The following is a 17437-nucleotide window of genomic DNA, read 5'->3' as shown; positions in this document are numbered from 1 at the left end:
GGACACATAAGTGCATTTGAGAACGGCATGCAACGCTTTAGAAAACGGGAAACATTGGGGGAACGGAAACGGGGTACAGCGCACTAAGAAACTGGACGCATTAGCGCGTTCGGAAACGCGACACAGCGCATTCGGGAACAGGAACGGGACACATTAGCGCTGTTGGGGAACGGGTTACATCAGCGCACCAGGGAACGTTGTTCTTGCGAACGGACTTATTGCTCTATCGATAGGGAACTCGAACTTTCGTACAATTCGCAGTAACACACGCGAAATAAACGGAACCTCAGACACATGAGTTATCTGTCGACGTGAGGAACCACAAGCGACGACCCCTGAATCGTCCGAATCGATGATCCAGGCACAAACAAGATGACGGTGATCACAGACGGGACAGATTCGAATGGCCACACGTGACAGTTGTTCCCACGTCCCCTCAGTAACAATCCAGAGGAAAATGTTCGTGTGTTCAAGCCAGAGAAGACAATAGACGCAGAATCGCTTCTTACTACCAGCTAGATGTTCGAGACGTTCGATCTACTGTATCTCGCAGATTAACGTGGCTCTGCATAATATACAAATGCAACAACGCAGTTCTGGAGGGGACAAAGTCATGAGATATATAACGCGCTACACAACGGATAAGTCGCGCACAAAGTCTGCACGTGTCTGCATTCCGTATCATCGAAGTGGTCCGAGTTATCATAATCGGAAGCCGGTACCACCGATCTCTCGACAAATGTAGAACAAATAATGCACAACTATGGCTGACGCTCGACCAGATAGCACACCAATCTGTCATATTCTCATGATGAATCAAGTTAGTAACATCAGCCATAAAGGAATTGGCGAAACAAGGTCGACTTCTAGCTTCAAATCGTACCTATCCCTCCGCGATGTTATGGTGGACAGCAAATAGATGGAGACAGGAAAGATTGGGGCAGCGAGTACATACCTATGCATGTCTCGGAGCGGCAGAATCACTGACCATTGCAAATAACCGCGACCATCGCAGACCTATGGAATATCTAACATTGGAGGTAGGCTCTGGACTACGACGGTGCGCCGCCGCCCGATGGGACGGGAATGGCCCTATGGGACCCCCACCCCGCCCCGTCGCTCAAACGGTTACTATGAGAGAGTGTAGTCGAACGAGGACCTACCCCCATCAACGATTGTCGGATGGGGGAGACCGCCAGACAAGAAAATGTGGTGCACCTGAGTGAGGATACTAATGGATCGATCCTGAGAAGTGAGGAAGGCAAGAACGGATAGCAATCGTTTCATATTGAACGTTTAAATGCACACAGGTCAGACAATAGGAGAGATCAAAGATAAGAGAGACACAGATAATTGAAGAGACAGCGTGCAGACGGTTCGAAACGGGCGGGTGTCGCCGACCGGTCGACGGTGCTGCCATCTGTGCCAGCGGTGAGCGCCAGCTGCTGGAGGTCGCTCGCCAGCCCCGGTGGCGCCATCTGCAGCGGCGAGCGCCCCGCCTCGTTCTGTAGGTCGATCCGCGCTCTGGACTGGACCAGAAGGCGCGCCACCTCCGCCTGCGGGCAAACAGAGGAAGGGGCGGTCGTCATACAATGAAACAGCTCACAGTGTCATTCGCCAAGAGCATCGCACTACCACACTGCTAGACCTGTGCCTTGGTTTCATAGGCGGCGGAACGAGTTGAGACAAGGGGGGGGGGCACCAGCTCCAAGAGCCAAACCTAGGGTACCCCCAAATCCTGTTTTCTCATCGGATTTAGGCCACTTATTTTTCGTCACAGCCCTGACACGATGATTTTTTTTTTTATTTTTTACAAAACGAAAATGGCAGTTCACCCCCGTATGTGTGGTTAACTTAACCCTCGCCGGCACAGGGGGGAGGGGGGGTTGATGCACCCCCCTAAGGTTTTTTCGCGAATAACTCGCGTAAAAAGCGGCCGATCGCGACGAAACTTTCAGTACCCTCGCATTGATCAATTTTACACCTACCCTGAAAATGTCATGACCCTGACCACCCCTGACCCAAATGACCTTTGACCTGTGACCTCTTTTCTGAGACCATGTTTGGCCGGAATCGCGATTCGGCGTATGTCGGCTCGCATTAGCCGCGCGTTTGCAAGCTTTTCGTGGTTTCAAACGTTCAAACATGTGATTTGATGTTGCTCCCATGCATTAGGGTGGATGTCAAGGTCACCAGGTCAGGTCAGGTCAGGTCATTGACCTTTGGTGACCTCGGTTCACTTTTTCGAGTTTTACATGTTTCTAGGCTAGTTTTTGGAGCTGAATTCGAGTTTAGCAACCATTGGAACATTTACGAAGTAGTTTTGGTGCCTTCGTAACATGTTACGAAGCTGTCAGAGGCGGATGACAGGTACTACGAATACCCGTCACGACCCCTACCGGTTAACCCGCGCACCGACGGGGGGGGGCGGATATCCGCCCCCCCCCCCTGAGGTTTTTCGCAGATAGCGGGAAAACCGCGGCGCGTAGCGCCGCGAAATTTGGTATGACTATTCTCTCATCAATTTTACACATGGTGTGCAAGTTTGAACCTCCTAACTTTTAAGGTCAGGTCACCAGGTCACTTTGAATGACCCAACCTCAAGTCACTTTTTTGCAACTTTGTCACCGTGCCAGAGCTACAGTAGATGTCGGAGGCCTTTGAAAGTCGCAGGATGTTATTAGGTCATTAGTAGCTACAATTTGTATATCTCGGAATTTTGATGTCGGTGACCTAAGGTCAGGTCAATTTCGCGACCTCCCCATTATAAGTCAATGGGGGAAAAATCAACTCCCTGTTTTTACCACTAAAACGGGTCGGAAAGGCCCCATATACCATACATGACTTCACATACGATCAACCTTCACTACCTTGAGGTCTGTTTTGCTGTTGGGCAGCTGTAAGGTCATGTGACGTCATCAAAGGTCACCAAAGGTTTTTTGCCAATAACTCCTTACAGGAACAAGATACAGCCGCGCGGATGGTCTCATTGTGTTCAGCTCGTCAAGACGCATCGAATCATATACATGATGACCTCGAGGTCACGTGACCTGAGGTCAACCTTTGACCTTGACCTTTCGAGGTCAACATATATATCATTCGATGCGGATTGACGAGAGGATCACGATGATGCCCTTAGTTTGTTCCTATCTTGACTACTTCGAAAGTTATTCGAGAAAAACCCTCTCCATATCTAGCGCCGCCATTTGACTTTTTCGACCCCTGTGACGTCATCTTTGACCTGACCTGAAAATGACCTTAGTAAAAATTGTAGACCTTGTCCGTGCGTATCCGATGCCGTTTACCGCTTGTCGCTATCTTGCTTCGTTTTCGAGATCTCAGGGGGGGCGGTCATCCGCCCCCCCCCCCCCCCGTCGGTACTAAGTTGGCGCAGACCCCCGTCGGTGCGCGGGTTAACCTGACCTGACCTGACCCGACCTGGTCTAAACGCTTCACGACATCATCTATGATCAAAACTAACACGATATTCGTGACCAGCACCCCGGAAAACTCCTTAGCAGCCACACTTTACGACTTTCGAACAGGTCCCGATATACCCGATTTATGGGTCATTGACCTGACCTGGAAGGTCAACCGATGACCTAGGATCTTAAAATTGGGTATCATTGGCTTCCTCTTGTGACGGGCAACACGCTCGTTTTTTTTCTGCGAAGCTCTAGCTCCATCAGGGGCCAAACGCGAGGGGGGGTCGTACCAACCAACCAACCCCCCCCCCCCTTGTGCCGTCGAAGGACTCAAAATGGCCTGTGCCGGCGAGGGTTAAGCTGATCCTCAAGTACCTATGTGCTTGTCTCTTCCTTATTGTCGTTTGATAAATTCCATTTATCCTACATGTATCAAATTCCCAAGAAGCCATCGCAGTACTAATCAGTGGCGAATCCCAGGGGGGAGGTCACATGGGTCATGACTTAGGGCCTGGGGTCACCACATGCCTGCCAGGAGCACCACAGGCCTGACAGCCGGCAGGGGCACCACAGGCCCGCCAGGGGTATCACAGGCCTAGCAGGGGCATCACGGGCCTGTCAGTGGCACCACAGGCCTGTCAAGAGCACCATCGGCCTAGCAAAAGCACTACAGGTCTTCCAGGGGCACCACAGACCTACCAGGGGCACCAGAGGCCTGCCAGGGGCACTATTGGCTTCGCAGGGGAACCACCGGCCTCGCAAGGGCACCATAGACCTATCAAGGGCACCACAAGCCTGTCGTTGACACTTTAGGATTGTCAGGGGCACCACAAACCTGTCAAGGGCACCTGCGTTCTAACAGGGGCACCACAGGCTCGCCAGGGGCACCACAGACCTGCCAAGGCCCAGGGACATCACAGGCCTAGCAAGGACACCACAGGCCTGTCAGGGGCATCACGGGCCGGTCAGGGACCATGGGCACCTAAGTCATGTCAGGGCCCACCGTAGGCTTGTCAGGGGGCAGGGTAGGTAGGTACCACAGTCTTTCCAGGGGCACCAGCGGCCTAGCAGGGGCACCAGTCATCACATGACTAAACAAAAATAAGGAAAATAAAAAAACTGAAAATAGGGCACCACCAAAATTAAGTGGCCGAAATCCGTTGAGGTTTTAATTTTGGGAATAGGTAGGGGCACCACTTCGATTCTGATGACCCTACCCTTGGAGTTTTCCCGAATCCGCCACTGGTACTAATACATCAAATTTAAGGGGGGGCACCTTGCTATTGGTGCCCCCTTGCAGAATTCAAGGGGGGGCACGGTGCCCCGGTGCCCCCCCCCCGTTCCGCCGCCTATGCTTGGTTTCATGAACCGGACCTTAGTTCTTTCAAAAGCTGCCTTGACAGCCGCAGTCAATGAACATATTTGGCAGAGATTGTAATTGGTAAGCATATACATGCTCTTGGGCTCATGTTTGCCAACAGACATGGTTGAGCCGAGATCAGAGTATATACGCCGAGATAGCCTTCAACTTTCGGCAACCGAAAGCGGCTTCAATCGATAGAAAAGGTGCTTGGTAGAAACTCAGCTCATGTTTTCCCCCTTCTGTCCTTCGTCGTTTCACCACCCGTGGATTTTTAAACTTCCAAGTCTAGCTAGGAATCCAGGAAACTTCTACCTAGAAAACGTCTACCTGGGGAAACGTCTACCTAGAAAACGTCTACCTAGGGAAACGTCTACCTAGGCTAGGAAACGTCCCTCTAAGAAATGAGTGCCTGGTAAACGTCTATTTAGGAACTTCCCTTATTAGTCTCGGCACCTACCTACTAATAACACTGACGTGACGAATAGAAAACTCAAAACGGTCGTCATCCTTGGCTCAGATATAAGCAGCCAAAAGAATAGTATCTACCGCCATTACAAGACTGATGGTGCTGGGATGCGATCCAGCGACCTTTCTCTTACCTTGTTCTCCGATGAGTAGGAGTACGTCGGCTGCTGTGAGATGCGAGAGAATCTTGGTCTGGAAGGACATCTGCTGAGCCAGCGTGGTGCTCTCCGGGGTCACCTGACCGCGGGGGGGGGGGCAGGGGGTCATTGACAGTGCTGACAGAGTCATTGACAGAGATGATAAGATCACTGATTGAGCTGACAAGGTAATGGATTAGCTGACAATTCTGACACAGGACACTCTCAGAGTTGTCTCACTCTCAGAGTTGAGAGTTGAGTTGTCTCACTACATCTGACAATGTCTTTGACACCTTTTATAGTCAATAGTGTCACCGAAACAAATAAAACTTTTTCCAATCATTCATACACTGCTGATGAACACACAAGCAGGCACATCCCCCATAATATTTATCATTATTTGTCCCTCCCCCCCCCCATTTCATGAAGCGCACACTTTCCGAGTTTCGACCATCGCAGGCGACAGGGTCGCTATCTAATCTATCATATACCCGATATCTGCAGCAACCATGGTGCACCACCAGTCATTACCCCTTACACGATTATAAATCCCTCCTCCTCCCACCTCTTCAAATACTTCAGGCTAGGTATCTAATCAATCAAGTTTGTAGCCGGCCTGTGCAGGATTCGCTCGTGAGACTGATCAGTCGCCGACGCTGGACGCATTGCCATGCCCTGTAGATACTGAACCCACCAGTCACTCCGTCTTGAGCCTTGGTCAGTCACACTCGTCAGGGACCTGAGACTGGACCGCTCCTCTCCAGAGTCCAGGCTGGTCCCCAGAAATGGGCGGGCCTCTCCCGTTGATCGCGCTGTTGGTTGTGACGACCACCGGCCGGCATGTGGTCTCCGCCACCGACTGCTTTTCTACAAATTGTGAGTTTGTTGTTCGGGACGAATGCCAGACCTCCAGGGAAGTAACCTGCAGCATGAAACACCAGCCATTGAAACAGGTGGGTGGAAACTGATGGGGGGAGGGGGAGGGGGAAGCCGGAGGAAGGTAATGGGCAAAAAAGAACATGGTTGCTTTCATTATGAGAGTTTCAAAGCTAATCGCGGGTAACTCGCCTGTAATCGCGCAGATAGGGTAACTGTGGGGAAAACGCATTACGCACCCCTGGGTTAAACGCCTCCCCTAAAAAAAATCGTATTTCTTATCGACGGATAGGTGTTTTATCCTGTCTTTCAGAACAGTCAGCTGCTTGTTTACGTAGGTCTCTATTTCCGGTTCTGCGTCTTGAGGAGCAGCGTGGATAGGTGCTGATGTTGGTTTTGGGTGTTGTTTTTGTTGTTTTCACAGAAGATTCCTAAAATTTTTATGCCCTCTTTATATCACAAAACTTGCTATTGTGCACATCACTCAAAACTGCGTTTTATTGTCATTCTGTTGAATTTATTATGCTGCGGCGTTAGTGGCGCGTTTTTTGTCAATATTTTGTTGACCGGAAATGGAGTGGATGGGGAAAGACGCCTACTCCGTACTCGATGCATGGGGCAAGACGCCCCCAGTTTTCTTAAAGGGGGGCGTTTTGCACGGTGGTGAGAGTGCAGGGTAGCGCCCTGTACCTAGGTCGGGGCCGAAAAGGCCTCTCCCTGTCCTTTTTTGCTGATATATCCTAAACGACTGCAGATATCGTCACCAAACTTTCAGGACTCCTCCGGGCATCCATGTTACACATTGCAACAAAACTTTATTACAAAGGCTATGATTGACCACAAATGACGTCAGAATCTATAGTCAAATATTTATAGTCACCGTGGTCATAATGACGTCAAGTTCTGCCATGTTCATCATGTTCTGTTGATGGATGGGGTGGGGGCGCTTTGCACATGGGTGTGGGCGTACACTGAAAGAAATCGGGGAACCCCATTTCTTACAATCTGACACCCCATACTCCAAAATACTCCTAAATTAGGCTCCATTTTCATGATTTTAGGATGTCATGGGTGTTGTGACACCCGACACGGGAGCCCCATTACCTTTTGACGCCCCAAAAATGTACATGACCCCCTTGGGAGAGGTTCGGCTAGCGAACTCCCCAAAAATTGCAGGCCAAAAAATTGGAGTGTCGCTGAGACACCCCCGTTGAAACCCCTCTGGGGTGTCATTATCCTGGAGTGACACCCCGTGTTGCATTCCACCAACACAGGTGCTGCCATCTGCCCCGGGCGCCGTCTCCGCGCTGTGATCGGCTATATTTTTTTCGGGACGCGTAAACTGCGAATGTTTTTTAGCCTCACCGAAGGTGTTGAAGACGCTCTTTCTCGCAGCATCATTCGTGTTCATTAACGTGCTTTGTGTGCGCCGTATCGAAGGATAATATCGGTAGGCCGAAGGTAGAGCTTCAAATCCTACCGATAGATGGCGCAAACTTAAGTTGGTAAAATCGGGACCTGTTTTTCGCGAATGGCTGGTGCATGTTTGGAGCTAAGGCAAAAGCGTGCATAGCGTAGAGTGGCCAACTATATCACGATGATATCTAGACTGATTACCGTGTCATACGTTGGTCGTGCACACTACAGGGCGCCGCAAGGCCGCGAACGGAAAGAGTAACTCCTCACCCGGTTATAAATATAGTCTGAGATTCTCGTTCCGAAAAACACCTATCCGTGCTTCTATCCTCAGAATACTGAAATCCTTCTCCTCCACGCCGCAACCCCCCTCCGGGCTGGACAGGCAACTTTATCTCATGCGGGCTGCTCCCTTGGAGCGGCACCGCTGCTCCTGAGGAAGCGCATCCCGTAGCCGGGTGCAGTGAGTGCCTTGGGGCTGGGTGGCCTGTCTTCGGACGGGCTCAGCCCCGGCGATTCACTAGGGTGCCTGCCCAGACCAATGTCTCCCCCTAATTTCTATCATCCTTCCGGCTCTGCAATGGTCTTGTCGACCGAAAGGGCCTAACCCAACAAAACAAACAAAACAAATTCCGCAAAACATTTAACCCTCGACGGGAAATTTTCGGAAGATAAGGGAGTAGGGATGCTCTGAGCGATTCCCTGCTGAAGGCACGGGGTCCCCCGCGTGGGGGTCAGGATCAATTTGGGGAGATGCATCAGAAGAACAGGGGAGTCGAGCTGGTAAATTTTACACCCTTATTTGGTAGTTTGACACCCTGTCGGGTGCTTAGGGACCAAAGAGGGGTGTTCGGCTGATATTTGAGGGGTGTCACCTGCAGTCTAACGGAACCCCATGTGGGCCGGCGCTGACCCCTCTTTAGCGGCTGCGACTCCCCACTATGCGTCGAAACCCTCCTGGGGTGTACGCCAAACCCCCCATTTTTAATAGCTCAGCGACTCCCCTCAAAACACCCCACTCGGGTGTTATTTTTGACATGACCGTCAATACCCCGTACAGGGTGTCATTTTTTCTTTCAGTGTATTACCCAGGGTATGGGGCAAAACGCCCTTTTGTAAGGGTATGCGAAAACCATTTTGGGGGGTTAAATACCACACGCAGGTGTCTTTTCTTGGTCTCAAAGCGTAGTAAAAAGAATGAGCTACATGATGGTGCCCAAAGGTTTGAGTAATCTGTGTTGGGTTGAGTGTCAGAAGGTTTCGCGCTTACTGGGGGCGTTTTTGACTTATTCACCCGATCAATGTGGAATAGTTTTGGATAGTGAAGAACATTCAGGATAATAATCTAATTAATATTTTTCATCTTGCTATAGTCTGACAAACCTAGAAAGGAATGGAGTAAAAGCACTCGGATCCCTTTTCAGGGGCGGATCCAGGAAAACTCCAAGGGGAGGGTCATGAATCGAAGTGGTGCCCCTACCTATACCCAAAATAAAAAACTCAACGGATTTCGTCCACTTCATTTTGGTGGTGCCCCCATTTTCAGTTTTTTTCTTTTTATTATTATTTTTAGCCAGTACCTATGTCTTAACCCTCGCCGGCACAGGGGGGTTGATGCAACCCCCCCTAAGGTTTTTCGCGAATAACACGCGTAAAAAGCGGCCGATCGCGACGAAACTTTCAGTACCCTCGCATTGATCAATTTCACACGTTCCCTGAAAATTTCATGACCCTGACCCCAATGACCTTTGACCTGTGACCTCTTTTCCGTGACCATGTTTGGCCGAAATCGCGATTCGGCGTATGTCGGCTCGCATTAGCCGCGCGTTTGCAAGCTTTTCGTGGTTTCAAACGTTCAAACATGTGATTTGATGTTGCTCCCATACATTAGGGTGGGTGTCAAGGTCACCTGAAGGTCAGGTCAGGTCATTGACCTTTGGTGACCTCGGGTAACCTCGGTTCACTTTTTTCGAGTTTTACGTGTTTCTAGGCTAGTTTTTGGAGCTGAATTCGAATTTAGCAACCATTTGAACTTTTACGAAGTAGTTTTGTTTGGTGCCTTCGTAACATGTTACGAAGCTGCCAGAGGCGGTTGACACGTATTACGAGTACCCGTCATAACCCCTACCGGTTGACCTGACCTGACCTGACCCGACCTGGTCTAAATGCTTAAAAACATCATCAGTGGCGGCGGAAGGTAATTTTGGATGGGGGTGCAAAGTTTTCTGAAGGGGCCCCTCTGGAAGTTTTGGGCCCCCTTCAGTTTTTTTTGGGTGATTTTTATTGATTTATGAAAAACGAAGAGTTCGGAAAACTCTCCCCATACGCACAAGTTCTGTAAAAGGTTTAAAATTGCAGTGTACCTACCTGTCTCAAATAATGAAAGCATAAAGAAGCAAATGCAGCTAGTTTTTATCGGCTAATCTTTTAGTCTAGTCACCACCCGCAGCGTCTCAAACCACTTTTTCTGGATCCGCAGTGGACCATTGAGGGCTCTACGAGACCGTTCCAAGAAGACCGTGTTTAGAAGCCCCTTGGAAACCGACCACATAGAGACTCCTCCAGAGACCTACATGACTCCCCAGACTGAATGAGCCCTCCGATCAGGGTCGGTCCCTTGAAAGTTGCTGAAAGGTTTCAGAAGGCAGTATAGGCTCGAAAGTCTTTTGAGGGCTCTCAGAAACCGGCATCGGACCCCAAAAAAGCCTGTATGGAGGCCCTCCAAAGCCGAGATGGAGGCCACAGGAGCCGATGTTTAGCCTAAAGAGCCGGTATGGAGGACTGAATAGAGGAAAGGGGTCTCAGTGGGGTCTTCAGGGGCAAGCGTTTGAGCCCCAAAAGTATGTGTGGGGTCTTAGAGGCAGGTAGACCCCTGGGGTATGCACGGGGTCCCAGGAGCTCGCGTGTGAGCCCAAATATTCGGCTGGCGGCTACTAGAACCAGCATGGGGATTCTTAGAAGCCGCTTAGACCCACATTTCATAGGTCATGAGTCCCAAGAGTCGATGTAGGCCGTAGGGGCCATAAAAGCCGGTGTAGGGCCCATGGCCCCATAAGTTCCGACATTGAGACTCTCAGAGGCCGGCGACGGGGCACCAAGAGCAGATAAAGTGCCTCAACAAGCCGACATGGGGCCTGAGAATCAGTGTGGAATTCCAGGAGCCTGCGTGAGATCTAGGAGACCTTCGTATTTCGTAAGGTCCACAAAGGTCGTTGGGTCCTCTGAATCTGAACTCTGCGGGGCCCTCAGAGGCCAGCATGTCTCCTGGCACCTGCCTGCGTTGAGTTGAGACCCTCCGAGGCCGTCGTAGGGTTCTTAGGCCAGCGTTGGCCCTTGAAGCCTTCGTTAGGCCCTAGAAGTCGTCAAGAGGGCCCTCAGAGGTCAGCATGGCCCCTGGAGCCTGCCTGCGTCGAGGCCCTCAGAGGCCGTCGTGGGGCCCTCAGACGCCAGCGTGGGCCTTTGGAGCTTGCGTTGGGTCTTAGAGACCATCGTGAGGGCCCAGAGAGGTCGTCGTCAGGGCCCTCAGTCCCTCAGGGACCGTCCTGGGGTCCTCAAAAGTTGTTGTGAGGGCCCTTAGAAGCCTTCGAGAGGATCATCAGAGGTCGTCATGAGGGTCCTTGGCCATAATGAGGGTCTTCATGGGCCCTCAGATACCTTTGCAGCGCTCTCAGAGGCCTTGGTAATGGTAAGACCGCTAGAGGCCATCACTAGGGCCCTCAATAGACCGTTGCAGGGCCCTCAGATGCCAGCATAGCCCCTGCAGCCTGGTTGTGTTGGGGCCCTCAGGGCCGCCGTCGCTGGGCCGTCTGAAGCCAAATGGGCCCTCAGACTTGAGTTGGGTCTAGGGCCGTCACCAGGGCCGTTGTAGAGGCCCTCAGAGGCCAGCGGGGCCCCTGGAGTCCTGTGGGACCCTCAGCGGTCGTCATAAGGGTCCTTAGTGGTCGTTATAGGGCCGCAGGGGACAGAGGTCGTCGTGAGAGCCCTCAGAGATCATCGTAAGGGCCCTCAGAGGCCGTCATAGGTGCCCTCAGAGGCCAGCGTGGCCCCTGGAGTCTCCTTGGGGCCCTGGAGTCTCTGTGGGACCCTCAGCGGTCGTCATGAGGGCCCTTAGTGGCCGTTGTAGGGCCCCAGGGGACAGAGGTCGTCGTGGGAGCCCTCAGAGATCGTCATAAAAGGGCCCCCTGAGGCCGTCGTGGGGGCCCTCAGATGCCGCATGGAGCACCAAACGCGGCTCGTGACACTTCTAGCCGGTGTGGGGGCCCCAAAGACTAGCATGGGGCGCTGCGCTCCTGACCATAATTGGACATCCCGGATGATTCCACATCAGTGTTCGTTTCCCGATCACTGGTTTTCAGGAGAAAATGTATTGGATGGTGCGACGGAGTAATAAAGTAATCTTGGGTGCGACGCGTCTTGGGTGCGACGCGTCGAGGGGCCCGTCGCGACGGGCCCCTTGTAGGGATTTTGGGGGTGCAAAAAGATATGTTTGCACCCCCATGTTTTTCGATGGGGGTGCAGCTGCACCCCCTGCACCCCCTATTCCGCCGCCACTGCATCAAGGTATATTTTCTTAGCAATTTTTCTGGCGTTTTGGGGGGGGGGGCCAAACAGGCCACTTTAGGCCTTTGGGGGGGCCATGGCCCCCGTGGCCCCCCCCCCCTGGATCCGCCAGTGCCGGTAGTCAATATGCACTGCAGCTTGCACGCCTGAGTCGCCACTTTGTAAACGATATTTTCATGAAGATCACAAAGTACGCCCGAAAAAGATCGTTTACATTGCAGAATTTGGGTGAAGGTAAAATCACCTTGCAACCAAATAATTAAAAACTGTAGCATGTAACGGTCAGATGATTTGATTGCAGTCTAAAGTTGATTTACTTTCCGGTGCTATCGAAGGTGTGATCTGATCTGTAGGCATTTAACTAGTGACGAGCATTGTATTATACCCTGACCGCTGACGTCAATATACTATCAGGCGCCCAGGGCTTATCCAACTCACAAAGCCTTCAGACCATTTCGCCATCCGATGGCATGTCTATGATAGGACTATGATAGGAGAGTGACTCATGCACTAACAACGCAGATTGGTAGAACCCTCGATTTCAATCGTAGCCCGTAGGTTTATAAAATGATGCCGGAAGGCCTGCATACGACAAATTGACGTCAAACGCAGCCAGCAAGAGTGATTGGGTTGATCAGAGATGAATTACGCACGGGCACAATGTTTGATGCTCTGCAGACTATGCTGAGCTAAAATGAGCCTCGAAAACAGCAGACACGCGACATCCTATATCCCAACCCTCATTGAATCTAGTAAATTCCCCAGATCTTTCCACTCTTCCCTGCCCTCCCCCCTCTCTCTCTCTCTCTCTCTCTCTCTCTCTCTCTCTCTCTTCCGTCCCTTCCCCTCCCACTGACCTGGTATGGTAGTCATGTTGACGTCCCTGATGATGGCCAGGTTGGCACGTGCCTCAGTCGCCTCCGTCACCAGTTCCAGAAGATGTTCGTACAGCGATCGGCTCAGCTCGCATGGAACTTCGTTCTAAGTCTGTGGCGATGAACAATGCCTGACTTACAGCACTTCAGCGGTACCTACTTTCAATGAAGAACATGCCTAGCTGACCGTCTACCGTCCCAGTTGGCCTGACAGTTCAAGTTGGGACGTTGGCTTACGACTTAAAGACAGTTTATGCGAGCTACTAGTTACGTTGTGACGTTCGATGCTGTGATTAGATTGCAAACGATAGCGCAAGAATCAATATGCTGGTGGCTTTAAACATATTGAAGCTAGCAGCAAAACCAATCAAAAGTACCGATAGTTACGACTGAGTTTAGTTTCGTCCAAAGGCTGTACCGAAGCATGCAGCAGCACCTTACTCTATTTCCGCAAACGCCGGAGAGAAAAGCTTGAACAATCAACTCGGTCAATCGTTTCCACTATTTTCACTCACCATTAGATAGCGTTTCCAAAAACTCACCACTCCACACAATTGCCGTGGCTCTGTGCGCCAAGAGCTGGACAGATGTGTGGGGCCTTGGTAACAACTGGATTTCCATTACGTCATGGGTGATGATGTCACACCACGGGTGACGTTTCACTGCTGCTGCTGCTGTCCACGGAGGGCAGCGTTTGTGAGTGGAAAACAGTCGCAAAATTGTAAATGAAGGCAGTATTGGCGCTTATGCTACATATGAAATTTATAACAACATATTTATATTAATGAATGTTTATTTTTGTTACTTTTCATAAACCCTCCAGTTTCCAGGGTCTGCATGCAAAAGTTCTGTTATTTTAGAGTCAAGCTATTGTACTAAGGGATTTATTTTGGCAATTTAGTCATGTGTTAAGTTATAAGGCTGCAGAAACTTTTAGTTGAGGTTGGTATCCACTATCCACTATCCAGTTTGAGTTGCAGCTATAATTGTGTCATATTTTGTATCATTTTCTGAACATGTAAACACCTACCTATATGAATTCAAATAAAGTGATTGTACAAAAGCAGTTACCCTGACATTGCAGCAGGGATTAGAACAATTAACCACACTTGTTATACAAAAAGCCTGTTTGCCATCAATTTTGGGAATTCAAATTGGGTATTGGTAAGGTAGACGTAGCACAAGCTGCCCTATGCACGATGACGAGAATGGGTCTTTCTAACCAAACCTTACCTAACCTGACCTACAACCTATAGCCTTAAACCTAAAATTTACAACCTACAACCTAGTCCTACGGTATGGCATATCACGACAGCTTGTGCTACGTCTGCTACCATGACCCAACTTTGTTCCAACTCATACCAACTTGGGATGACAGTCACTGCAGATGTGTGCTGACCATGCAGGTCTTTGTTACAATTGCAATTCTATTGTGTTACAGGTTCGGCGTTCTACAGCTGCGACCCGCCATGGCTGGGCCACTGCGGCGGCATCACCTTCAGGGTGGACCTGCCCGTGGCCACCCGCCGGTCGGACCCGCCTGCAGTCTGCAGGGAAGCTGCCCTGCGAGCCATTGCAGAGCTCCCGCACCCGGACGTCACTATCTGGTCGGACGGCTCGGCTCGCGGCAGGACGGAACAGGGCGGCGCAGGCGCGCTGATCCAGTCCCACCACCTCAACAGAGAAGAGACCGTGCGCGCTCCTGCAGGGGCGGTCTGCTCCAGCCTAAGAGCAGAACTGACCGCCATGCGCGAGGCGTTCGCGGCTGTGGCCGGCCTGGAGGACGGGGAGTTGGCATCGACCAAGTCGGTCCGCCTCCTCACCGACTCAAGGTCTGGGCTCCAACTACTCGGCCGCGGCCCAGCTAACCAGACCATGGCCCTGGCCGCCGAGGTCTGGAGGCTGCTGAGCACCCTCGCCGAGAACGGCACCGAGACGGTGCTCCAGTGGGTGCCAGGCCATGCCGGGCTGGACGGCAACGAAACCGCCGACCGCCTGGCTGGCGAGGCCACGGCGGGCGACCAAGACAGCGCACCGATCGACCTGTCGAGTGCGCGGGCCGCCGTCACGCGCCATGTCTGGGAGCTGTCGCGACAGAGGGCAACCGCTGCCCACCCGCACCCGGACCCCACGCCTGGTCACGACTCCCTGGCGCGCTGGGGGTCGGTGACGCTGCCCCAGCTGAGGACCGGCACATCACCGCCGACCCGTGACACGCTCCACAAGATTGGCCTGGCAGCCGACGACGAATGCCCCGCGTGCGGGGAGCCCGACAGCGCGGCGCACCTACTGACCGATTGTCCGGCCTATGAGGCGGCCCGCCGCCGCCGCTGGGGTGTCGACTAGTGGTGTCAATCGGAACTTGAATCTTCGGAATTCCGATTTTGTCCAATGTCCAATTCGGAATTCGGTTGGACAATGACAGCAGGCTTTGGACAACTTTGGACAATCGCCTGCTACACCTCAACATTTTTATAAAGTAATGGTGTTTAACATTGATTGGCTATTAGAAAGCTCAGCTTTCGATACGACTACCACTTTTGAGCTGGTAACGATAGATTAAAAGCAAATTAAATAACGGTGTTGCAAGTGTAAACTATTGCGTAGATGTCGGACATCTTTGGACAAATGGCTGGCTTGGACATTTTTGGACGGACAGTCTAAGTAAGTATTGGACATTGGACGGACATTGGACATACGTTTTCTGAAATTGACATCACTAGTGTCGACCCTCGCCTGGTCGACGTCCTCGGCGGCCCGGCGACGAAGGTCGTCACCTTCATCGAGGATGTTGGGCGGACCGAGCCGCCGCTCGACCCGCCTGCGCCGCCGCCCCCCTGAGCGGGTTGGCGGTGGGATGCAGAAGAAGAAGAAGCAACTGCCAGCGCGCCACGGCGGCCAAGCCGAGTTCCGTCGCTGGACCGCCCGCGCAATGGCCAGCACAGACAAGCGACAACCGAATCACAACACCTACAATTACGTTATTGTTATGGTATTGTTACAATTAACCCTGCTCTTTCGAGCGTGGATGCACGCTGAAATTGTCGGCCGCATAATTCCATGCAGCTTCCACCCTTCTGCAATACAAAGCTTGAATACAAAGTAGTCTTGCAATAGGTTTAGAAAGTATGTGCAGATTGTCGATGCTGGTTGACTTGATGATTGGAATTGTGTTTATTTGTTTCATCTGTTTTGACTTAAATATATGGCCATGGACTATGGCCTACCTTGGGAAGTGTCTCTGATTTCAACAAAACATTTTTCATCAGGGTACGCTGCAGGGTACATAGTACATACGTAGTGAAAATTTTGAGCATGTATGGGTGCGCATGTGGAGAATGGAGATGTAGAGTGTAGACTGCGAATGAGACAGACTACGACGGTTTTTGAACCAATTAAATCTGATTGACAACATAATGTAGGACTAAAAACTGACTGTCAGAAGAATATTCACAAAATATTCACTTCACCCGGTACAACGAAAAGGGAGTCAGGGAATAGAGGCAGGGTACATCTCGAAGATCAAATTGCAGGTGCCGATTGGTTATGGATCATCGCAGCTCAAGGTACTGCCTTGTGCTGCTTTATTGTTAGCTGAAATTGCTTCCACCTTGTATTGAAAGAAGTCATTATGGAAGATTTTAAAAAGGTTCTTGAAAAATTTAAATACTTTGAATGTATATTTCTGCAGAATTATACACCCGTATCATTCTTTACATGTCAATATTTGTATATTATCTAGCATATAAGAAAATAGTGGCCTCAAGTTTCTAGTAAATATCTGATCTTGCTCTCTGGGCCACCGCAGATCCCTAAAAAGTTAGAAGCTGTCTTTATTATTTAATGTATAAAACCAAATGAATTATCACTGCTCAAAAGTGGAAGAAATGACAAATGAAAAAAAAGTTTTCCTACAGCGTTGCAATCCAGATTTTCAGATAGTGATGGGCGTACTAGAAAGCAAGTAAAAGGTATTGTAAAAGTACTCAACAAGGTAAAAGTAAGGAACAAGAATATCCTTATACTGTTTCAGAATTTGGTAACAAACATTTTTAATGTGTTTTAAATACCCGAACAAATCGATTCCAGAATCAGTCTTGATGATATTATATGGTTTTTGTATGGTGTTGGTGGTACTTGAATGACCAAAGTCAGTACATGTCCATCACTTTTCGATATTTCCGTGGTGCTCGCTCCCATTTCATAGCTGCTCACGGTGTTTTCTGCTGACGTCATATAGTGCTGCTCCACTAGCGCCACCATACGGCGTCAGCTGGCGAATTATCCAGTTAATACCAGAGCCCGATGTGTGGACACCGT

General features: G+C 50.7%; 1 long non-coding RNA gene across 1 annotated transcript; it reads right to left on the bottom strand.

The window, feature by feature from the left end:
• Nucleotides 1-1419: 1419 nt before the first annotated feature.
• Nucleotides 1420-13712, bottom strand: LOC122373572. Its single transcript, XR_006255075.1, has 4 exons — nucleotides 13633-13712; nucleotides 13100-13229; nucleotides 5388-5490; nucleotides 1420-1556 (listed from the first exon to the last, which is right to left on the bottom strand). It is a non-coding gene; the product is annotated as an uncharacterized LOC122373572 (long non-coding RNA).
• Between the last annotated feature and the right edge of the window lie 3725 nt (nucleotides 13713-17437).

The sequence above is a fragment of the Amphibalanus amphitrite genome, unplaced genomic scaffold, assembly GCF_019059575.1.
Source record: "Amphibalanus amphitrite isolate SeventyFive unplaced genomic scaffold, NRLGWU_Aamphi_draft 001517F_arrow, whole genome shotgun sequence".
Taxonomy (NCBI): Eukaryota; Metazoa; Arthropoda; class Thecostraca; order Balanomorpha; family Balanidae; genus Amphibalanus; species Amphibalanus amphitrite.
The sequence above is the reverse complement of the archived record's forward strand: the minus strand, read 5'-3'. Positions and strand labels throughout refer to the sequence as shown.